The following is an 18401-nucleotide window of genomic DNA, read 5'->3' as shown; positions in this document are numbered from 1 at the left end:
CCACACCAGATTCAAAGAACGAATCAACGCCTTCCGATATAACACACCACACAAATCTGCAATAGCCTCCCATATAAAAGATAATTTGACAATGTAGAAAGCAACCCTGAAATACTTCCTAAGCTGAGGAAAGGACATAGAATGTCTCTATACGAAGGACTAGAAAGCTATATAACCAGAAAGAAACTTGGGGTTATCTACTCTACAATAGTGAAATAAGCTCAACCGATTTTTTCAAAAGCTTTGACAAAGTACTTAAACCGTTTTCATAATTTACAGATTCAATGCACAGCAATTAATGTAACCACTCCCACTCATCCCCCAATAAGTTCAACCTAGAATGCGTGTGCATGATCTGCTGCAAGATTTTCATATATAAGAAATTAATACAATAATTGAAGTGTTCACATTTCTATATTCAATTGCAGCCCATTGACATTTTTTAAAACAAAAGGAAAACATATTTATGTTCATAACCATTTAATCATTATATTTGTATTCCAATGCTGCAGTATATTCACATTTCTTTTTAAAAAAATGTATACATAACTATCTACTATAACTGAGTTGTGTACATGCCAGTATTCTGGTGCAGCCCATTCAAATAGTTAAAAAGGAAAAATATATTTTTTTAGAAACCATTCTCTCTCTTATCTTTGTATCCATGTACAACATATTTGAAATAACAGTGTAAACGTAATTTGTAGTGTAGAGGCAATAGAACGCAGATCTTTACAGATCTGCCGTCCCTGTAAGTACAATTTACTGTCAGAAAATCATGTTTTTTAACCTCTAAGGAAGCTTTTCTAAATAAACAATTTTTATCATTATCAAAAGGCGCAAAATAGACTACACTGCCTTTGGTCTGCGACTGTAAAAGGATGTCTGTACTCTTTACCAACAATTGCCACATAAATAAACCACCCTCCACCTGAAGATGATGGCGTGAACCATAGAAACGCGTAGTGGTCAAATAAACAAGCGACTGACGCAGAAATTGTTTTATTTATACTGTACTTTACGTTTGATAAGAGATCAGAAGTCGCGTGTAAAAAGAGCTTTTTCCAGGAATATACGAAGAAACCAGCGATGCCAGGTCAGTAAATCGCAGATAGAGGAAAAAATGTAGATCAGTTTCTTACCGGCAGTGCGCTCTGTACGTCACGCATTTCTCCGTTTCGTTTTCATAACACTAACTGAATTGCTATCCAAATGACAGAGAAAGACGGAGAAAATGTTAAGCAGATCAATTTCCTTTGGACACAGGTCTTCGTTACGACTTTTGCGACCAGCTGGTACGCCTCCGCTGACAGGCGGACAGAATGTGGGCAGCCGTCACTATCGATCCCAATATAAACGTCCAGCCCGATGTCGCAAGGCTCAGGCCAGAATTATCTTCACGGGGACTCGACTCTGCTGCCTTCTGAAGTTCGTGGTACTACATATGTGTCCCCTGATGCTCTTATCTCTCCTCATCAGAAAAGGTGCAGCGTTCATCATCGTTTCTATCCACTTGCTGAAGTCTTCTTCACGATAATTGGTTATGCTATGATGAAGAAAATCGCAGTGTCTTTCTTAAAAGGCAATTTTGTAAATATTCCTCGTTAGGAGTTGGCAGATTGCTGAAGGTGAAGATCTTGTTTCCTTCCTATGTCATATCCGACTTTGAATTTATAATCTATGGCACCTTTGATAAATAAGCACCAATGGCCTGAGAAATAAGGTGCAATGCAGCAGGTTTCTTTCTACTCTTCAGGTGGTTCTGACATAACGAAGGCTTTTCATACCATTCAATTTAAAACAGAAGGTGGGAACACTGGTACATAAAACCCAATACCAGTTCGATCATCTGCAAATTAAGCACGGTACGTTCAGTATTTCACGTAAGGAAGTTTCAGATCAGCGGACACTGCACTGCACAGTCAAAATTCATTATCTAAATCGTTCCCTACGCTGTAGCTATTTGTGAGCCATTTCTTCGCAGGTAGTTATCTTCCACGTGTTCTATAAAGGGGCGATCAAAAAATTTTCGTTCAAAGGTCCTACAGTCCTGAATCGGTATTCCAAATAAACAAAATCGCCAGAGGAATTGAAGCTATCATTCCACGGACGCACCTGGTTGAGGATACCCGTTTGGTAAATCACCGTGTCTTGCTGCGTGAGGAAGTCTCTAATTGCCTGCTGCACATTCTCTTCCCACAGGAATCGTCGATCGTTTAAAGCCTTTTTTAAGGGACCGGAAGTGTGATAACCGCATGGCGAGAAATCAGGGTTATATAGGGGGGTTCTCGAATGTCTCCTGCTTGAGTTGCGCAATTTCTACGATATGGGGATACGCGTTATCATGAGACAGCAGTACCCTTTGTTGACAACGGTGGTTTTCGATACACATGATGCCCCATACGCGTTTTTCACTCTCCGATGGATGTCTACCGGTGTTTGTACTTCAGCAGCCAAGAAACGAATAACAACACATTGGTCCTGTTAGGATGTACTTAGTAATAACATTGCCATAGTTCACGTTTCCGAATTTACCACACGAACTTCGAAAATACACGAATGCCACTCTAATCCCTTGCCTTATACACCTGCATCAAAATATACGCTACAGCAACACCCTCAAACGGAAACTTTGTGATTGCCTGTTATATTACAGCGACGATTGCAGGAGAACTTTTGCGAAGTTTAGAAAATAGAAGAAAGGTATCATCGGAATTAAAGCTGCGTGGTACCGGAATTAAAGCTCTGTGGCCGAGTTGTGAGTCATAATTGGATAGCTCAGTTCGAAAAGCAGTTGCCCGCGAAAGGCAAAGGTCCCAGTTTCGAGTACCGTCCCGACACACGGATTTAATCTTCTAGGAAGTTCCGTATCAGCGTACATTGTGGTGCAGAGTGAAAATTAATTCAGTTTGTGATTCGTTAGTAGTTAAATATAAGGAATTTTGTATGTGTGATAGATCCTTGTCTTACCTACAGTTCATAGGGTAACTAGTAGACAAATAATGACGTACAATAGCAGACTCTCCAGGGCTATCTCAGTTGTGAAAGTTGCTGCTTTTCAGACATCTAGTACACTACTTACTTCCAGAGGCCGAAGTTTGAATTTCTTTTATACTACACAACAGGCTGTCTTTTATTATTATATTATAATTTGGCTGGCAAACTAATAGCCATTCTCAAGTTGAGTCACTAGTAAGATTTTTAACGCACTATGTACTGTAAAATAAACACGCATCCGTCAAAGTTAATAATATTGGTAACAAGAGCGTCAGTCACAGGTAAAACTTGACGCCTCTAAGAGCAAAACAAAGCAAACACAGAGTCAGCGAATCCACAGTGCTTACTAAGCACTTGATTTGTTATGGATGGCTTACATTGTAGTGTCAGTCAGTGGAGTCGTAGAACAATACTTCTTTTGAAACAGTAGACGTGAAATAAGGGGTCTCCACGATTTGTCGAACTGTAAATTCTCATATGAATTGAGTAGGTTGTCTGCTAATTGTATTTCCACCGCTTTCTTGACCATTGAATCCCAGTAGTTCGAGACTGTGACCAGTATCTTAAATTTCCTTAATCAAAGGAATGCAATCGTGGAAACTCATTTCAAGTCTGCGCTCCCAAAGAAAATATTGTTCTAGGTCTCCACTGCCCCACGTTACAACATCAGCCACCCATAGTAGTCAATCAAATAGTTCGTAAATACTATGGATTCTATGAATCTGCGCTTGCTTTTTTTTTAGTCTTAGAGGCGTAAAATTTTCTCTTTCACAGACGCTCTTATTACCACTACCTTTGACGCAAGTGCGTTTACTCCTCAGTGTAAAGTGCATCAAAAATCTTGCTAGCGACTAACCTTGAGAACAGCTGAAACGTTGTCAGGCGAAACATCGGTACACGAGTTAATACCCCGGAGAATTAATAATATCCCGGACGCACTACCGAAAAATTATGGAGTATTCCATCTTCTGGGAAAAAACACGGCACACCTGGTATGAATACGTCATTAAGCCTGCTCAATAAAGGACCAGCGTAAACTTTCATCTCTAGTGTGAAAATTGCGTGGAAGGACACATATTTTCTGATTCACCACGGTACGCGAGTGGCACGGAAGATATCTTAAGTGTCTGTACTTTCTTTTGTTTGTCGAATTTTGCCTTTATTGCCGTTACTGAAACAATATGTAAGCACTGTGGAATCTTCGTCGTGAAAATTTCTGAGTAAGCTTGGACGAGTCATGGACCGTTTGTGTGTGTGTGTGTGTGTGTGTGTGTGCGCGTGCTTCCGTAACACCCTCCCAGGAGTGAAACCCAACCTTTCATGAAGTCCTACATGATTGATATGCCGCATACCTATAACGGAATAGGGCGTATAACGTTTTGTGAGCAATCCCCTTCGTAAACAAAATGCAGTTTCCACGAAATCTACAGATGAGTCTAAGCCTACCGCATTCTTCACCCATAAATGAGAATTGGAAATCTGTGGTAAGTTCCTATGGGACCAAACTACTGATGTCATCGGTCTCTAAGCTTACACACTACTTAATCTAACTTAAACTAACTTAAGCTAAGGACAACACACACACCCATCCCCGAGGGAGGACTCAAACCTCCGACGGGGGGAGCCACGCGGACCGTGACAAGAAGCCTGAGACCGCGCGGCTTAAACTATGATAACATGCACAATTACTGAGAGTGAGAGCACGGAAGGGAAGACGATTTTTGGTGCCACCTGTTCCCCCTCGGTTGAAGCTGTGAGAAGAGAACGTATTCAAGTCTACAAGAACAGATGCGCTCGCTGATGACAACTCTGTCTGCAATCTAAAACTAGCACATGTAAACCATTACGATGTGACTGTTCGCCTAAGAACTCTTCCTATATGCACGGCGAGAAAAAATGGAAACGTACAATGACAGAATCTATTTTGTGTATGTCATGTCTCGCACTTCCTAAATACTTGAGAAAAGACCATACTTCAGAACAACAACAGTTTCTTACGAAATAAGCCGTCGTTATCTACCAGTTTCGATGTACCAATAAAATTATTAACAACACCCAACATTACAGCTTCCTTACTGCTGTGTGAAAAATATAGCAAAAAACTCGTTCCGCGGGATGGTTTTGTATTTTGTTTCTGAGGCCATGGTCAGAATGTTGTCCTACAGGTAAAACAGTTCACTGTATCAGTCACTTTTTTATTTTCCCTCCAAGCGTTTCGACGGGTTCACATGATATTCAGGTGGAGAGTTGTGCTGTTACATTCTTGGTTTAGTGTAAATCACAGACAAAGTGCAAGGTAAGTTATGTTTCGCCTTTTGCTGGTGCTAAAATTGGATTTCGAAAAAGGTACTGTAAAAGAAAAATGGATTTGTAATCAGAGATGTAGAATCGAAAAGATAGTGCATACTTCTACCTGTTGCATGAGCTTTGCCGGTCGCGGTGGTCTCGCGGTTCTAGGCGCGCAGTCAGGAACCGTGAGACTGCTACGGTCGCAGGTTCGAATCCTGCCTCGGGCATGGATGTGTGTGATGTCCTTAGGTTAGTTAGGTTTAAGTAGTTCTAAGTTCTAGGGGACTGATGACCACAGCAGTTGAGTCCCATAGTGCTCAGAGCCATTTGAACCATTTTGCATGAGCTTTTCACTGTACATTATCTTTACACTGTCGGTTCAGACACTTGGATATATATGACATCTCTGTGTCGGCAGTCCTCATAAAGGCATCCTATTCATGTTGTCATATACACTGAAGAGCCAAAGAAGCTAGTACACGTGCCTAATATCGTGGAGGTCCCCCGCGAGCACGCAGAAGCGCCGCAACAGGACGTGGCAAGGATTCAACTAACGTCTGAAGTAGTGATGAAGTGAATTGACACCATTAATCCTGCAGAGCTGTCTATAAATCATAAGAGTAGGAGGGGTGGAGATCTCTTCTGAACAGCGCGTTGCAAGGCATCCCAGATATGCTCTGTAATGTTCATGTCTGGGATGTTTGGTGGCCGGTAGAGGTGTTTACACTCAAAAGAATGTTCCTGAAGCCACTCTGTAGCAATTCGGGATGTGTGGAGCGTCGCATTGTCCTGCTGGAATTGCCCAAGTCCGTCGGCATGCACAATGGACATGAATGGAGGCAGGTGATCAGACAGGACGCTTACGTAGCTGACACCTGTCAGAGTCACATCTAGGCGTATCAGGGGTACCACACCACTCCAACTCCACACGGCCCACACCATCACACAGCCCCCACCAGCTTGAACAGTCCCCTGCTGACATGCAGTGCCAATGGATTTCTGGGGCTGTCCCCATACCGTTACATGTCCATCCGTTCGATACAATTTGAAACGAGACGCGTCCGAGCAGGCAACGTCCAGTCATCAACAGTCCAACGCCGGTGTTGAGGAGCGCAGGCGAGGCTTAAAAATTTGTGTTCTGCAGTCAACAATGGTACACCAGAGGGCCTTCGGCTCCGAAAGCCCATATTGACGATATTTTATTGATTGGTTAGACGCTGACACTTGTTGATGGCCCGGCCTTGAAATGTGCAACAATTTGCGGGAGGGTTGCTCTTCTGTTACGCTGAACGATTCTCATCAGTCATTGTTGGCTCCGATTGTTTTGATGTTTTTCCGGATTCCTGATAAATGGTTCAAATGGCTGTGAGCACTATGGGACTTAACATCTGAGGTCATCAGTCCCGTAGAACTTAGAACTAGTTAAACCTAACGACATCACACACATCCAAACCGGAGGCAGGATTCGAACCTGCGACCGTAGCAGTCGCTCAGTTCCACACTGAAGCGCCTAGAACCGCTCGGCCACATCGCCGGCGATTCCTGATATTCACGGTACACTCGTGAAATAGTCGTACGAGAAAACCCCCACTTCATCGCCACCTCGGAGACGCTGTGTCCCACCGGTCGTGCGCCGACCATAACACCGCGTTCAAACTCACTTAAATCTTGATAACCTGCCATTGCAGCAGCAGTGATCGATCTTACAACTGATCAGATACTTGTCTTATATTGCGTTGCCGACCGCGGCGCCGTATTCTGCCTTTTCACATAACTCTGAGTCTGAATACGCATGCCTATACCAATTTCTTTGGCGCTGCAGTCTAGTGTGATGCAAGGTACTTTCATTGTACGCGATGAGGATCGTAACTGACAGTTAATAAATGTCTATTTCACGAGCTACTCTTGATGGTGTTTCAGAGATATGGCTTTCCACGCTGTGTTTGAAGCGTCATCGGACGGTGCTGGCGGTGGGAAGCAGGAAACACGTGGCGACCGGCAGTGTTTACACGGCGAGAGCGGGGCGACAGTTGCGACACTTGGCGAACGGCCCGGCGTTAATTGCAGCGCGCCTCGCACGGCGGTTCCCCGAGATTGGCCGAGAGGCGGGAAAGAGCGCGTGTGTGGCCGCGTTGCCAGCTGTGACGTCACGTCGCCTGACAGCCGCTGCACGCGAAGAGTTTTGCTTGTTCGGTACAGGTAAAGCACAAACGAATGGCGCAGTTCCAAAAGTAAATAAAGCGTGTCAGATGGTTGCCACATACATCGTCAGTAGCAGCAGCTGTCCAAGTTTCCGAATCTCTGTTTACAGTTTGCAACTAATGCTCTCTGTTTTGGTTCTGGCACTGGTTTTCAAGATGGCTTTCCAGTTCGTAAGAGCAGTAAGTACGGGAAGCTCGGGGAGAGTTATTAACTTAACGCATTGCGACAAAAAGTCTAAATGGCTCTGAGCACTATGGGACTTAACATCTATGGTCATCAGTCCCCTAGAATTTAGAACTACTTAAACCTAACTAACATAAGGACATCACACAACACCCAGCCATCACGAGGCAGAGAAAATCCCTGACCCCGCCGGGAATCGAACCCGGGAACCCGGGCGTCGGAAGCGAGAACGCTACCGCACGACCACGAGATGCGGGCACAAAAAGTCTACTTTCGTGCCAGTTGTAAGTTGCCGGTTCACATATTTCTCCAGCGCAGCTAGCTCAAATGGTTCAAATGGCTCTGAGCACTGTGGGACTTCTGAGGTCATCAGTCCCTAGAACTTAGAACTACTTAAACCTAACTAAACTAAGGACATCACACACATCCATGCCCGAGGCAGGATTCGATCCTGCGACCGTAGCGGTCGCACGGTTCCAGACTATAGCGCCTAGTCCCGGGTTCGATTCCCGGCGGGGTCAGGGACTTTCGCTGCCTCGTGACAAGGCGTTGTGTGATGTCCTTAGGTTAGTTAAGTTTAAGTAGTTCTAAGTTCTAGGGGACTGATGACCATAGATGTTAAGTCCCATAGCCATAGTGCTCAGACCAATTTGAACCTTTTTTTTTACCCCCAGATTCTACTTTCAGTCCTATGGAAGATATAGTTTTGTAAAGTCGAATTAATATTTTTTAAACACCATGTATTGGCATCGTCCCCGACCGGAGCACAGCGGTCAGAGTGGCTTACTGCCATGCGGAAGATTCGATTTCAAATTGTTCAAATGGCTCTGAACACTATGGGAGGTCATCTGAGGTCAGCAGTCCCCTAGAACTTGGAACCACTTAAACCTAACTAACCTAAGGACACACATCCATGACCGAGGCAGGATTAGAACCTGCGACCGCAACAGCAGCGCGGTTCAGGACTGAAGCGCCTAGAAATGCTCGGCCCCAACGGCCGGCTCACAAGACCACGCAAACATGTCCGATATCCCGCGTGCCGGCCGGCTGTACACAGCTGTGACTCCTGCAATCTTGGAAACTGAAGAAACGACTTCAGCGTGTTCGCCGCCACAGAAATTGAAGTGAAAATCTCCTTCTCCATGACAGTGCAAGGCATTACACAGGTCTGCGCAGCATGGATTTCGCATCTTCCGACTTTAATCTGTTTGGCCCAATGAAGGATGCACTCCGGGGAAGCAGTACTTGGATAATTCACAGGTTATTAACGCAGCAAAATGTTGGCTTCGATGTCGATCAGTGGAAAATGTAAAATGTCAGATCAGACATAGACAGCTGAAGGTGTTTTGGTTCGTCATTTCATACTGAACAGCCGAGGTCCAGCAACCATCTGTATAAAGATAGACTTACAGGGACTCGATCAGTAGAGTATTACCATGCAGGTCCACTCAGTCAGGTGGCTTAAGGGCGTCGTATTGAACTGAGATTGTGTTGAAAAACAGGATTTAGTGGCCAAAAAAATGGGGAATAATGTGATGTTTTGTAATCCTGAATAAAACCAACCTCCTTTCAGAATAAAATGTGTTGCATTACTTACAGAAAGCCACTTGTACTATGTGTGTATTTTATTTTGCCTCTCTCTTCAGGCGTCTTTTTATATCCAAAATACTATAGAAAATATACGCAAAACTTAATAAGTATCTTGGAAAATTATATAATTATCTATGATATAGTACATTTTTAGGAGTCATCGTGCAGAAATTCACACAAACGCAACACATTGTACACCAATGCAAATGAAAAACAATGTAATTCACTAAATAAACATTGACTGAGTTTTTGGCAAACAATGTGTGTGCGTTTCTACGCGACGAATGGAAATTTTCCAAGGTATCCATTCAGATTATCTTGTTATCCCAACAGTAGTGAGAACACAAAAAGACGCCTACAAGTGGAGAGAAGCAGAATAAGACAGACGCAGACTTAGTATTAAACAATCGTGATAACTTCCACAGCACTTGACAGCGAGAGTAACTTCCTGTGCGACACATGGCCGATAAGAGCAACTACAGTAATTTAAATCATAAAATTTCACTCAGTCATGTTCTGTTATTAGCCTTTTACTTTCAATTTAGATGCGAAAACGGAGGTTTGTGGTTGCGTCATCGTGTCAGTCGTGTGTGCATGTGAGTGTGTGTGTGTGTGTGTGTGTGTGTATGTGTGTGTGTGTGCGTGTTTGCCCATTTGCAGCTATTTGAGAATGAGGTTTTTGACTCTGAGCAAAACTCATTAAACGTAGTTATACGAGAAAAGGCTGTGCTGATGTTATACACGCTCCCCTGTAATCGAGGTTGTATCTAAAGAATCTGCGACGTATATGAAACGGTGTCGGAGAATATTACAAGCCATCCATTTAGATTTTCTCAAAGATATGAAAACAGCGAGTAACTGTACAGATGCGAGAACGTGAGTGCTTCCAGGTTATTGACTTAGCCCTGTGCCGCAGTTATTAGCTCCGGCACTTGTTCCACAGATACAGACATTGTAGTTTTGTTCCTTCAGCTTCACACACTATTATTCCAGAAGGTACTTTAAGACATTCCTTTTGGATTATTGCAGTCTTCCATGTAACCGGTAAGCATTCTCGCTGTTGGACAAGTTGATAAGAAGTAGTCACGTACAAAGGCTTTAATCGGGTTTTTATTCATATCTTTTTGGTTCAATAAATTTTGTGCTAGGTAAATCGAGTCTTACGTAGCAGGTATTTGCAATTACTCGCCAATTCTGATGTTGAAATCTAAGTCTGGAAAGGAATTCCCAGCTACATTTAATTACATCTGGGAAGAAATTGCATGACTCTAGTACTTAGAGATCTCATTTATTATTTTGTCGTTCTAAAAGGTTGCATTGATTGTTGAGCTACTAATAAAGGAAGACCGTCTCAAATCACCGTCATTCGCAATATATATTTTCTAATACAGCTCTGAACCATCTTGGACGAGTGCCGGACAATTCCTTCCACAAAACCGTAACAGCATTTAACTGTGTCATGTTTCTCCAACAAAGTTAGTATACATCCTTGTACTTGATCTCAATCTCCATGTCGCAGCGCGTCAAATCCTAAACATCCTTCTTTAAATTTATCCACGACGGCTTCCAATCGAACGATAGTAGCCTTGTGACAGAACAGTGAAATACAGCAGTTTTATTATCCTGTGCTACTTATTCGTCCGCAACATCATAGATTACAACAGAATGCTTCCGGTAAACCGTATGATCAAAATAATTTCGTTATCAGAAAGCTTTACAAGGTCCCGGTATCAAATTATGTTGTCTCCACAGAGGAAAAGTACAATTTTTGACACTCTGTTCTCAAGGGAGCAAACATACATCACCTCCTCGTCAATTAGGTACACACGAAATTATTTACTTTCTAAAAATTCCGAAGGACACACCCATAAAATTATTTGGTTTAAATAATTAGTCTATAACAATTGTTTGTGTTCGGCCCTAAATTCTTAGCCAAGCAAAGAGAGGCTCTTGAAAACCATTGTTTGGGTGTCTCGAAATGTTCTCTCTGCCATCCTTGTGCATATACACCATCAAAAATTTTTGTTGTTGAGAATACTGACACTCTCAGAAGGTTCTTCAACATTCATTTAGTTAGCAATAGACAGAAAAATGATTTTCACTTAGTTAACACTTCTTTAAGCACTCCACAGAAAGATGACCACTTTTCAGCAAATCTAATTTTCAATAGGCTTCCAACAGAACCGAAAAAATTTAGTGATACACCATAAGTTTTCAAATCCACGTTGTAAGGTTTCCTTCAGGAACACTCCTTCTATTCCTTAAAGAAGTTGCTCATAGTAGCTGAGAACTTTTCACTGTAATATGTTATTTATTCGTACACTCTCTCACAGTTTTTTTTCTGTTTTATTAATTCGTTAGTTTCATTGGTTTATAAATATTCTAATTAACATTCTGTAAACTAGGGTATTGAGTCGTTCCACGATCTAGAAGCTTTAGCTCTCATGTTGCAACGGAACGTGTGATAAATAACGGATCATTAATAATCAATTTTTGACCTGGAGGTAAATCCTGCTAATGGATATACATAACATATCGTGAAACCGAAACAAATCAGTCTCTCTAAAGCTCCTAAGGATAAAATTGAAGACCTAATTTCGAAACACACAAACCAAATGAATATTTTCAATACGTGTATTTTAAGAGGTGAATGTTCTGCGATGGCTTCTGGCAGAGAACAACAGAATGACCTATACAAAATGAAATAGCACCACATTGCCGGCACCGGGTGCAGATTCATCGATGACATCGTCCCAAAATAGACCAATGGCGCTCGTTTTACGCGTACTAATCGATGATCGGCAACTCTAATAAAGCACTGCACGCGTGATCGTGTCTCAGCCGTACAAATGTGCACAATAAAGTGGTTCCTTTTTTGTGTAAAAATAACTGTATTCTTTTACTACCGTGTTGTCTAAGAATGTTGTAGCAGAGAAATTAAAAACTAAACAAAACTCCTCCCGCACAGGCCATGAACGCCGAACGGTACCGATCGGCCGCCGTGCCATCCTCAGCCCACAGGCGTCTCTCGATGCGGATACAAAGGGACATGTGGTCAGTAAACCGCTCTCTCGGCCGTTTTGTCAGTTTACGAGACCTGAGCCGCTTCTTCTCAGTCAAGGAGCTTCTCATTTGGCACCACAAGGGCTGAGTGCACCCGCTTGCCAACAGCGCTCGGTAGGCCGTATGGTCACCCCTCCATGTGCTAGCCCAGCCCGACAGCGCTTAACTTCGGTGATCTGACGGGAACCGGTGCTACCACTGCGGCAAGGCCGTTGGCGGCAGAGAAACTACTTGACAGAAACTCTAACAGCACGTGGTGAGTCCACCAAAGGCTGGAGAAAGTAGGATTTGGTATCATTTTGGTGTTTCAGCTTATGCTGACATGTAAAATGGAATTCAGAGCAAGTACCTTGCATTTACGGTAAAATTTTCTTACGGTAGGAGTCAACTGTCCAACAAATAACAGTCAGCAGAAAACTGACACATCCTATACAGGGATTACGTTGGTCTCATACGTAATTTATGGTCAGATTTTTCCTCAAGCGCAGTTCTTTGAAAACGAATAGCTTTAAATATAGGAAATAACAGTATTAGAGTAATCATCACATAAATCTGAACGAGCGCACTAACGAGCAATAAAGCAGTGCCACCGGGGCAATGATTCGGATTCTACTGAGGAGAGGAACGAAAACTTTCTAACAGATTACAAACACGTGCTAGAAAAAGAATCAAGCTCTCACTCATTCCTTTCGTGATTATTGGTTGTTAATGGCTTAGCCACAGCATGGTACGAAAGCTGTTGATAATTTTCCTATCAGAGCAGTCTGTTATGGCACTTATTTTTACAACGATCATCGGTTTTGCTCTTCACTGAACACGTGAAAACAGACTACTAAAAGACATTACAGAATGTCGTGCACTGGAGGTATGAATTAAAAAACGCCTTCAGTCACAAATTTTCTTGCTTTATTAAATACACGATGCATTTCGGACCCTGTGGGTCCATTGTCAGGCGTAATTTGTCAAAATGTTGTTTTATTTCTTCTCCTGAATGAGGTGAAATGCATGTTCCTATCACGAAAAGTTTTAATGTTAGGTTTTGAATTTCGTAAGTCGAACGCGGAAAATAGGTGCCAGATAGTGGAAAAGATAAACAGTGTAAACTTACCACTTGCACCTTTTCGTGACGGGAATATGCATTTCACCTCATTCAAGAGAAGAAATAAAACATGTATTCAGACAAATTACACCTCACGATGGACCCACAGGGTCCGAAATGCATCGTGTATTTAATAAAACACGAAAAGTTGTGACTGAAGGCGTTTTTTAATTCATACCTCCAGTGTATTGAACAAACTCACGTTTGACGTTGAAAAGTATGGATAAAATTAAATAGAATGTCATGCTTTCATTGAAAACAACTCTTTCCTTTCTCACGAAATAAATTGTCATCATAATTTGTCAAACGTGAGGAAGAGGTCCAGAGGTATGAAATTCGGAGTTACCAGGCAGTACGAAAAAGTGCTAAACTGCATTCCAGACCATTCTGCACGGTCACACGAAATAACATCTACACTACTGGCCATTAAAACCAGTGCGCCAAGAAGAAATGCAGATGATAAACGGGTATTCATTGGACAAATATGTTATACTAGAACTGACATGTGATTACATTTTCACGCAATTTGGGTGCATAGATCCTGAGAATCAATACTCAGAACAACCACCTCTGGCCGTAATTACGGGCTTCATACGCCTGGGCATTGAGTCAAACACAGCTTGGATGGCGTGTACAGGTACAGCTGCCCATGCAGCTTCAATACGATACCACAGTTCATCAAGAGAAGTGACTAGCGTATTGTGACGAGCCAGTTGCTCAGCCACCATTGACCAGACGTTTTCAATTGGTGAGAGATCTGGAGAATGTGTTGGCCAGGGCAACAGTCGAACATTTTCTCTATCCAGAAAGACCCATACAGGACCTGCAACATGCGGTAGTGCATTGTCCTGCTAAAATGTAGGGTTTCGCAGGGATCGAATGAAGGGTAGAGCCACGGGTCATAACACATCTGAAATGTAACGTCCACCGTTCAAAGTGCTGTCAATGCGAACAACAGGTGACCGAGACGTTTAACCAATGGTCCCCATACCATCACGCCGGGTGATACGCAAGTATGGCGATGAAGAATACATGCTTGCAGTGTGCGTTCACCGCGATGTCAACAAACACGGATGCGACCAACATGATGCCGTAAACAGAACCCGGATTCATCCGAAAAAATGACGTTTTGCCATTCGAGCACCCAGGTTCGTCGTTGAGTACACCATCGCAAGCGCTCCTGTCTGTGATGCAGCGTCAAGGGTAACCGCAGCCATGGCCTCCGAGCTGGTAGTCAATGCTGCTGCAAACGTCGTCGAACTGTTCGTGCAGATGGTTGTTGTCTTGCAAACGTCCCCATCTGTTCACTCAGGGATAGAGACGTGGCTGCACGATCCGTTACAGCCATGCGGATAAGATGCCTGTCATCTCGACTGCTAGTGATACGTGGCCGTTGGGATGCAGCACGGCGTTCCGTATTATCCTCCTGAACCACCGATTTCATATTGTGCGAACAGCCATTGGATCTCGACCAACGCGAGCAGCAATGTCACGATACGATGAATCCAAATCGCGATAGGCTACAATCCGACCTTTATCAAAGTCGGAAACGTGATGGTTCGCATTTCTCCTCCTTACACGAGGCATCACAACAACGTTTCACCAGGCAACGCCGGTCATTTGCTTTTTGTGTAATAGAAATTGGTTGGAAACTTACCTCATGTCAGCACGTTGTAGTTGTCGCCACCGGCGCCAACCTTGTGTGAATGCTCTGAAAAGCTAATCATTTGCATATCACAGCATCTTCTTCCTGTCGGTTAAATTTCGTGTCTGTAGCACATCTTCGTGGTGTGGCAAATTTTAATGGCCAATAGTGTAGTTGGCGCACTTAAGGACCAATACGTGCGAAAAATGTAAGCTTTGCAAGTGGACAGTTCAATTTTTATTTCGTGTCTCGCAGCAATAACGCCATACGACTGCTTTACTTTTCACCCTTTCAACTCCTTAGGGCGTAAGTTCGTGGAAGGCCTTCGTTCGTCAAGAAACATCACGTTCTGCAGCAATGAACCCATTCCAGCATCTAGCATACAGCCCTCTTGACTAACTGTAAGTAATACAGTGCATAAACCAACAATTGTTCGAGTTTCAGTAAAGTTCTTCTGATGTATAACTTATGTTATAATGTTAAATGAAAAGTAACTGTTGGGCTGCTCTTACAGGCAGCTTTCGTCCAGGTGGCCATGATGAAGGCAGGCCCTAAAAGTAACCGAACCGAACTTTCATTTAACATCGTGGCTTTTTTCTATTTTACTCCGTGATCACGCGCCCGGAAGAATTTTATCGAAACTCACTTCCAAGGTGAAACAATAGTGGATATCGTCCTACAAGGCTACCCTTAAGGAACTCTCAGTATTACAAATGACGAAAGAATTCATCATTTGAAGAAAATGTGCGCTCCGTTCCAGTGGTGTCACATACATGTTTAATATACATTGGGTTTTTCGCTACCACCTCGCGGGTTTTATTGCGACGCAGAACTGCTTAATTTTTTTGGAAAATGCGTTTGCTGGACAGATGGCGATCCGCTGGATCGTGTGTCATGGCGCAGAGGTTAAGGCAATAAACATGCATTAGGAAGTAACTGGGATCAAAACTTCGTCCAGACAACTAAATTTAAGTTTTCCGTGGTTTTCCTAATTCGATTTGCTTGAAAAAGGGAATTCCTTTTTCTTTCCAAGCTTGTGCTCCGTGTAACCAAACGAAGACAGAAAAGTATAGAAGAGAAGGTGAGCACGCAAGGTGAAGCGTTGCTCGCTTTATGGAAGCAGCTGCCCTCAGATGTTTAGAGATGTGCTGTGCAAGAAACACAACACGTTCTGGTGTGAGTATAAGCGCACATCGTGCTGATGGTGGACTGGGAACTAAACAGAACTCACAGCATGTAAGTGTACATTTTTGCCATACCTTTCCTTCCCAAATTTCTCCTGTCAACTTGGACACTTGGTATAGCACAGGGAATGTTGCTGATGGCGCGGTTGGTGTAAATTCCCCACCAACGCACAGCGAATATCTTACAGTTGCCACGCTTAATCTGAAGCTGGACACGTCAGTTTTTCCAAGTGTTGTAGCTCAATGCCAGCTCAATTTTTCTTGTGTGCATCTTAACCGAGTTGCTGACAAGACGTTTCTTGAAGGCTCTGTCCACATTAACTTAATTTTTGTAGTACCCTAATTTCTAAGCATCATGAAAATGGACCTTCGATTTTTAGTTGGTACTCAGATTAAAAGATATACACACCACTTGAATGAGACTTTCACTCTGCAGCGGAGTGTGCGCTGATATGAAACTTCCTGGCAGATTAAAACTGTGTGCCCGACCGAGACTCGAACTCGGGACCTTTGCCTCTCGTGGGCAAGTGCTCTACCAACTGAGCTACCGAAGCACGACTCACGTCCGGATACTGGAAGAAGTAAAGCTGTGAGTACCGGACGTGAGGCGTGCTTCGGTAGCTCAGTTGGTAGAGCACTTGCCCGCGAGAGGCAAAGGTCCCGAGTTCGAGTCTCGGTCGGGCACACAGTTTTAATCTGCCAGGAAGTTTCATACACACCACTTGCTTGGGTTTGTCCACTTACTACAAAATTTCCTCATTGTTCGCTGATACATAATGTTTCCCATGACTCACAGATTTCACTGCTAAAACTACGTCGTCAGCCTAAGTTAATTGTTTTGGTACGGTTTCTGGTATGCCAGCGAATAAACAGATGGAACAGGAGTGGGGCCAGGAGGCATTTCGTTCTGTAGATGTCCTATTTTACCGGTTTGGTCTCCCCCGACCTCTTGAAATAGTTGTGCCATATTTAATATGTATTCGCGAGTCTTTTTTTTTCTTCACTGGACAGAACGTCTCACACACGTAGTATTACACAACAAGAGATATAACAAGGACACTCTTGTCCGAACATACGATCATACGCTTATTTTCAGGTAGAACATTTGGAAAAGCTAATAGATTCGCTATCGGACTTGTCCCTCAGAATTAGCTCTCCTAACTTCCTGTTGCCCTTTTTAAGCTACAATTCCTCCGTAAGTTATTATACGGCTTTTTTAAACGATTTAGTAAATTAACCCGCAAGCACACGTGCGTATTTTTATGACGTTTCTACACGCGTGGGGTACTTTTACCCCAGGTAGAAAAAAAAAATATTTTCATGAAACTATCCAGAACATTGAAATATACGCTTATACATGACAACTTTAGCGTATTTTAAAGATACACTGACAAAAATTAAATTTCAAAGAGGCTGTCTATTCTGGAGAGTTTGTCTTTTGTATCTAATTAGAATAATTTCCAATAAATTCATCCCAAACTGAAAATTATTGTTCCTTACATATTAACCTAGAGCAAGTATTGAAGGTAGTTTTGTTTTTCTGGTCTTTTTCCGAAACGAGTTTCATGTCTCCCGAAGATGATTTAATTTTCTTCTGTGTTGGTCCTACCACTCCAGTGATGAATTTCACAGCTGATTCGACAAGTGAGAAAAAGGTTTCTTGGTGGCGCAGATGTTGTCCACAGGGTGCCATCCTTTCCTTCATAGCTTATCTGAAGATACTGCCACAACCTCTGAATCATCACTATCTACCTGTTACTCACTATCTGTATTACGACGACTCTCTCTCAAAAGCGGTTATTTTCGCTCTGTTCTACATAGAATTCCATGTCTTTATCATGTTTCGAATTTTCGATCTATTCCCACAGTTCAGTGGCTACAGTGCATACATTTTCTATCACAGTCGCGGGATATCTTTTACCCAGACACACCTCTACCCAAAAAGACGATGAGTGAAACTGAAGAATTTGCACATTGCTGTAAGGAGGAGGAATTGGTTGGAAGGTAAAAGGTACATGCAGGATCACAGTTGTAGAATTTATCTAACAAAGCTACCAACTATCAAAGCTACAGCGGGGCATAGTTTACTCCAAGGGTGTGCTTGCGGTTTTTATAACAATTTTTATGCTTTTCAATCAGTGTCCAGAGT

The 18401-nt window shown here is 42.9% G+C and overlaps 1 protein-coding gene and 1 pseudogene across 5 annotated transcripts in view; both read right to left on the bottom strand.

The window, feature by feature from the left end:
• Positions 1-18401, bottom strand: part of LOC126362232 (protein piccolo-like) — a 731361-nt gene that overhangs the window by 643271 nt on the left and 69689 nt on the right. The gene's annotated exons all lie outside the window — the stretch shown is intronic.
• LOC126288213 (5S ribosomal RNA) lies at positions 12424-12541 on the bottom strand (annotated as a pseudogene).

This window comes from Schistocerca gregaria, chromosome 1, assembly GCF_023897955.1.
Source record: "Schistocerca gregaria isolate iqSchGreg1 chromosome 1, iqSchGreg1.2, whole genome shotgun sequence".
NCBI lineage: Eukaryota > Metazoa > Arthropoda > Insecta > Orthoptera > Acrididae > Schistocerca > Schistocerca gregaria.
This window is presented reverse-complemented; position numbering and strand designations above follow the sequence as displayed.